Source organism: Corythoichthys intestinalis, chromosome 16, assembly GCF_030265065.1.
Source record: "Corythoichthys intestinalis isolate RoL2023-P3 chromosome 16, ASM3026506v1, whole genome shotgun sequence".
Lineage (NCBI taxonomy): Eukaryota > Metazoa > Chordata > Actinopteri > Syngnathiformes > Syngnathidae > Corythoichthys > Corythoichthys intestinalis.
Window position 1 is genome coordinate 10,536,372 of NC_080410.1, and position 6,643 is coordinate 10,543,014.

Genomic DNA, 6,643 nt, shown 5'->3' on the forward strand with positions numbered 1-6,643 from the left:
TTGGAAGATAAATCTCCGTCCCAGTCTCAGGTCGTGTGCAGATACCAACAGGTTTTCTTCCAGAATGTTCCTGTATTCGGCTGCATCCATCTTCCCGTCAATTTTAACCATCTTCCCTGTCCCTGCTGAAGAAAAGCAGGCCCAAACCATGATGCTGCCACCACCATGTTTGACAGTGGGGAGGGTGTGTTCAGGGTGATGAGCTGTGTTGCTTTTACGCCAAACATATCGTTTTGCATTGTGGCCAAAAAGTTCAATTTTGGTTTCATCTGACCAGAGCACCTTCTTCCACATGTTTGGTGTGTCTCCCAGGTGGCTTGTGGCAAACTTTAAACGAGACTTTTTATGGATATCTTTGAGAAATGGCTTTCTTCTTGCCACTCTTCCATAAAGGCCAGATTTGTGCAGTGTACGACTGATTGTTGTCCTATGGACAGACTCTCCCACCTCAGCTGTAGATCTCTGCAGTTCATCCAGAGTGATCATGGGCCTCTTGGCTGCATCTCTGATCAATTCTCTCCTTGTTTGAGAAGAAAGTTTGGAAGGACGGCCGGGTCTTGGTAGATTTGCAGTGGTCTGATGCTCCTTCCATTTCAATATGATGGCTTGCACAGTGCTCCTTCAGATGTTTAAAGCTTGGGAAATCTTTTTGTATCCAAATCCGGCTTTAAACTTCTCCACAACAGTATCTCGGACCTGCCTGCTGTGTTCCTTGGTTTTCATAATGCTCTCTGCACTTTAAACAGAACCCTCAGACTATCACAGAGCAGGTGCATTTATACGGAGACTTGATTACACACATAGTGGATTCTATTTATCATCATCGGTCATTTAGGACAACATTGGATCATTCAGAGATCCTCACTGAACTTCTGGAGTGAGTTTGCTGCACTGATAGTAAAGGGGCCGAATAATATTGCACGCCCCACTTTTCAGTTTTTTATTTGTTAAAAAAGTTTCAATTATCCAATAAATGTTGTTCCACTTCACGATTGTGTCCCACTTGTTGTTGATACTTGACAAAAAAATTAAATTTCATATCTTTATGTTTGAAGCCTGAAATGTGGCGAAAGGTTGCAAGATTCAAGGGGGCCGAATACTTTTGCAAGGCACTGTATAGAATAACAGGACAGGGCTAAAAACGAATGTTAAGTGCAGGGAAATTGTAACTCACCAGACGCTGAATCAACCTTTTTTTATTGCTGGCCGCTCCTGAAACCTGACGTCAAATATCATTGGTCAAAGGCACAATAAGTTCTTCTCCAATCGTGAAAGGTTACTTGGCTTTAGCATTACGGTTTGCCACGAAGTATGATGCTTTCAGTGCATTCGCTTTTGTTGATGTGGTCTCCCTCACTAATTGTTTCTGTTCTGTTCTTCATGCTCGCGCTTTTTTTCCCCCCTTAATATTCCAAAGGCTTAGCCATTATTCCAGGATGCTTTGTCTCCATGTGCCAAAGCAACTTTGAAAGCTTTGTTGTCTTGTTTGCTAACTTTTGGCCTCATATTATGCAGAGTGGACTTGGCGTAGGCTCTTCTTCTGTCTTGTCAGGTGGACTTTACCCCGAAAAAGGCTGCACAAAGACATCTGTTTTTATGTCATCGTTAACGTGTAGGCTTATTATTTCCGGGAACAAATCGGATGCGCCTACGTCATACGTCATTATCGAGGACAGGTGCATATTGATATAAAAATATATTAGCTCCAATTGATTTCTATGACGACATCCTATCCATTTTTATTATTATATCTATTGACTAATCCGAGCGAAACGACCGGAAGTACCCCGCCTGCCATTGTTGATGTGTGCTGTCCGCAGCGCACAGCCAGCAGCAGGCAGCTAATGTTAGTGTTTTTAGTGTTTACATTGACCGTAGCTGGGCTGCCACTGAGGTGTGTAAACACCCCAGTTATGGCGGCCACCACTAAAGGGCGACGTCCACGTATCTCGGACTAGCCAATAAAGTAGGCAGACAGATTGGTGTGTCAAGAGGCACAGGCCAGAATGCAATCGTTAATAAATTATTGTTTCTGTGCGGCCTGGTAGCAGATGCGCCACGGAATGGTACCGGTCCTTACCTTTAGATGGCGTCCTCCTGAATGAATGCATTCTTGAAATCTGTTGTTGACCATTGTTGAAAGAAAATGGGAATTTTTGCATATTGGCACACGTGACCAAATGGTAGCACCATACATGAGGACGCAAAGTAAAGAAGTCATTTAAAAAATAAAATTCCATCATTGTTTTATAAATGGCATGAGTCAAGGTTTCAATGACTATAAATAAAATATTTTTTCTTCCATCACTCTTGGTTTTATTGGATTGTGAAAATGTTTGTCTGGGTCACCCGATACATATGCTGCCTGTCAGTCTGCAAACTCGAGCAGAAAACTCAGTTTGTAGTGTGAAAATGAAATGTATATTTTGTCACACCGGTTCGGGAAAACCTCTTATTTACAATACCTATATGGATCTTTATAGGCTGTATAGCTGTGCACAATTTTTCTGATCTTTATATAGTTTGCAACTATTATTAATGACTTTTAAGCTATTGATTCTCATGCAGGAACACATTGGTGCACCAAACTACTAAGCTCTAGTAAGTACCACATTTTGAAGCTATAGTTTCATAGTTGTTAGACTCCTGCCGCTGACTTCACTGGAACACATTTATTTTAGAGACATCTTTAATATATCTTTAATATATTGTTTTAGGAATCCAGGTTTTAATTTAAATCTAAAGTATTTTAATGTCGACCGCTTTTTTTGTACAGTATTTCTTTAGATAAATTTCCATCACAGATCCTTTTGTACAGTCAAGCCAGCATTTGCCACTGTATGCTTTCATTCCGTTTATTATAGTGTTGTTAACAATGTAAGCAAATGTTTGATTCTGTAGCCACTACATTTTTGGAGATTTACCATGAAGCTAAACAACCTTTTATGATGTAGTATTTCATTTGAAATCTCTCATATGCGTCATCAAAACCCCTTCTTTATACACTCCGGAGTGTTTGAGTGGGTGTTTGTTTGTGCGTGCGTGCGTGCGAGTGTGGTACCCCCAATCTGTGCCTTCATTTCCCTCTGCTTTGCTGAAGAACTTGACATGCCTGATACCAATAACTTTTGTTCTTACATGCACAAACCAGGTGAGTGTAAAGGTTGTTAGGGAAAATGTTGAGTGAGGGTTTCTTAGTACTCATTTATTAACCTGACAAACCAGTCTGTCTTTGGCCATGTACAAGAAACTTGGAAAGTCAACATTTGTAATTGCATTATTTTCTGGGAGAAATTGTGTATTTTCTGGAAAAAATCCAGGGGTGCCAAAATTTTCATCCATGACTTTATGTGCAAAATTTGGTTCGAAGAAGACCAGACCAACTTGCCATGTATCTTGTACATGGCCAAAGTAAGGCTCCCTTGAGTCAGGCTTCTCATTTGTAGAAACCATCTGAAAACACAAATACTCTGTTTATAATCCTAGTAACCAGCCACCTCTGATGCCACTACATAATCTGGGAGGAGACTGAATTTGGAGAGAACAGATGAGTTGAATTATCAGGTTAAATGGCATTGTGTAGGCAAATTGAAGGATGAAAGCGCAAGAAAACAAGACTGATTCAAACAGCGTTATCTCTCTGTAAGAAAAAGAAACTTGCTTTACTTTCATGAACGTTTTGCAGCCATTATGTTTTCCCCTCAAATCCTTTCCAATTATTACAATGTGAAACTTCCTTGTGCTACCCAAGTAACTGACAAGTTAGCCTGACCACTGAAATGTATTACCGAGCAAATTTTTGCGCGTTGACATTGTAAGCATCTTTTTATCCTTTAAAACACGGGGTATTTATCGTTGGCTATTTCTCCCATCTTAATGCATATTGTTACTATTGTTTGTGTGGTTGTTTTTGTTACTTGACCTATGCATAAAGCCATTGACTAAAACTCTGGTCTCTGGTGTTTTTTTTTGGGGGGGGGGGGCAGAATTTGATTAGATGTGCCCCAGATGACATTTAATTTATTGGCTGCCTTTGACTGGAATAGACGTTCGATTAATTTTTACTGAACCAATATTCTTTCGTCCCCAACAAGTCAAAATGGATTGGATGTCTAGCGCAGCCAATGGCACTGAAAAACCACTATACACAGTGAGTCTGTTTAAATTAACTTGATGTCTACTGTTTTCGATGGTAGACATTGAGTTAATTTTGGGTCACTTCGTTGTTAATATTAGGGTACACCGGTACAGTGATCCCTCGCTATATCGCGCTTCAAACATTGCGCCCTCAGTTCATTGCTGATTGTTTTCAAATTAAAAAAAGGAAATACAGTATTTATTTTAAAATGTTAAGATAAACATAAAATAAATTTCCCATATATCTAATTTATATCATAATTATTACATTTGCAGTGCTTAACACTAGAAAATCCAGCAGAGGCCGACTCCTCCTTTCCCAAGACAAATACTCCTAATATTCTCCTAATATCTCCCCCTTATCACGACACAAACTCAGCCTGTTACTGTTTTTTCCTCAAAGTTTTCACACATTTCTCTTGGACTAATTTCAGACACAATGACCACAATTCATGCTCCGTGCCCCTGATTCAGTCCTTCTAAACTATAGACACAATTCCTGCTTTACACTCAAATTGCAGTTCTAAAACACTATATTTCAAAACAGTGTATATATTTGGGCCATTTCTTTGTGTTTTTGTGTGTAGTGTAGGAGTGAGTTAAAAACTGTTTTTTTTTTTTTTTTTTTTTTTTTTTTTTAAACAAAGTAAACTCCATAAATACATGTAAATGAATAAATGTAGCTTGACTTGAACTGACGCGAACTATCACATGAATAGTTCAAGCGAGGTGTGTTCCCTTCCGTTTGGGCCGCATACCAACACAATGTATTTGTAGTAGGTGCATTTCCATACAAAGGTTTTTTTGGTTTGTCGGACAACGAATTGCCTCATTCAAGAGCATTTGGGTCATTTTGGCCACCTCTGGATTTTCTCAGGGTTGGTAAGCCATATCGGGCATTGCTTGGGACTCTTAGGAGTACCAGATTGAGCACACACCCAAAAAATTATGTAATTAAGCTCTGCCTCTATTTCACAGATTTTGGATTTTTGCGGCGGGGTGGGGGGTGGGGGGTGGCAAAACCGCAACAGACGAGGGATCACTGTACTTACAAGCCACTTCTAGTTAATTATTTAAGAAATGCGATTAAAATAAATCAGTAAGCAACCAGAAGGTGCGATTTCTAGAGAAATTGTGTAGGGAAGCTTTGGTTTCCATCCGATGGGTCAGTTTCTGTAGCTTTATTGTCACTTCCTGTTAATTTCTGGGTATTTTCGCGTAACTCGTAGGCTGCTATTCATGATGCTAGACGTCCAATCCATTTTGACTGTGTCATAGTCTAGCGCAGGGGTCGGGAACCTATGGCTCGCGAGCCAGATCTGGCTCTTTTGACGGCTGCATATGGCTCCCAGATAAATCTTTAATTATTTTTTAAGTTTTTCAAAAGTTTCATTATACTCCTTTGCGCGAAACAGCGGCGGTCACCGGCGACCAGAAAGCCGGTTCGCAGTAATTTTTGTGGGAAAGTGGCAAACATACATGTCGTTGTGTCTATCTATCAATCGCATAGGCTACGCAGATGAGGCGGAGACGCTGTTCGAATGAGGCCGCTGTGTTTTGCTGTCGAAAATAACGGCCGATGTGTGTGTGAGATCAGGAAGTAAACTTCCCTCGTTTTCAATTTCGTTTTCCGTGTTGTCATCTAATTTTAGAAACTTTTGAGAAGATGACAACAAGAAAAAGACTAGGAATATCGTACTTTTCAGCATGACATGAGGACATAAATGCGGCACCGTTTTCTCTCTTGCTTTGAATGAGTCAACAGACGTAAACAATTTATCCCAGTTCAGTGTGATTGCAAGGTTTTGACTATGAAAGGGACAACAAGAGGGGAGGATTTATTGAAGTCCTTCACTGAGTTGGATAAAGAAAAAAATCTACCGATTGATAAACTTGTTTCGGTGTGCATTGATGGTGCGCCGTGCGTGGTGGGGAGAAACAGGATTTGTGGCGCTTCTTTGTCAACATGAAAAGAGACGCATTCTAAGTTTCTCAATGCCTGCATGAAGCTTAACCCCACCACGTATCAACCAGACTACAAAGCCATCAGCAAAACAATGCAGCACCAGAAGTCGCATTAATGGTAAGAAATAGTCCTCATTATCAACAGCATAACAATGTTATTAAAAAGAATTCAGAGAGTTATTGTACTCTAAAAAATGTCAAAATTACATAAAATGGACACATTACCTGAATTTTTAGTTTTAAACATATTGTATGGCTTTCACAGAATTACATTTAAAAATATGTGGTGTTCAATGCTCTCTCAGCCAAAAAGGTTCCTGACCCCTGGTCTAGCGTTATCAATGGCGCCGAAAGATTAGCATTCACAGCCAGTCCTCTCAGTTTAAATAAACTGTGTCTCTATTGTTGTCAGACATGGGCAAATAATTAGTTTTGGGTCACTTCCTGCACTTTATGGGGTAATCCTGACATGGCTCAGAGAACAAACGGACCCAATAATGCAGAGCTCAGAGCAGATTTATTGACAATGGTACTGAGAGGA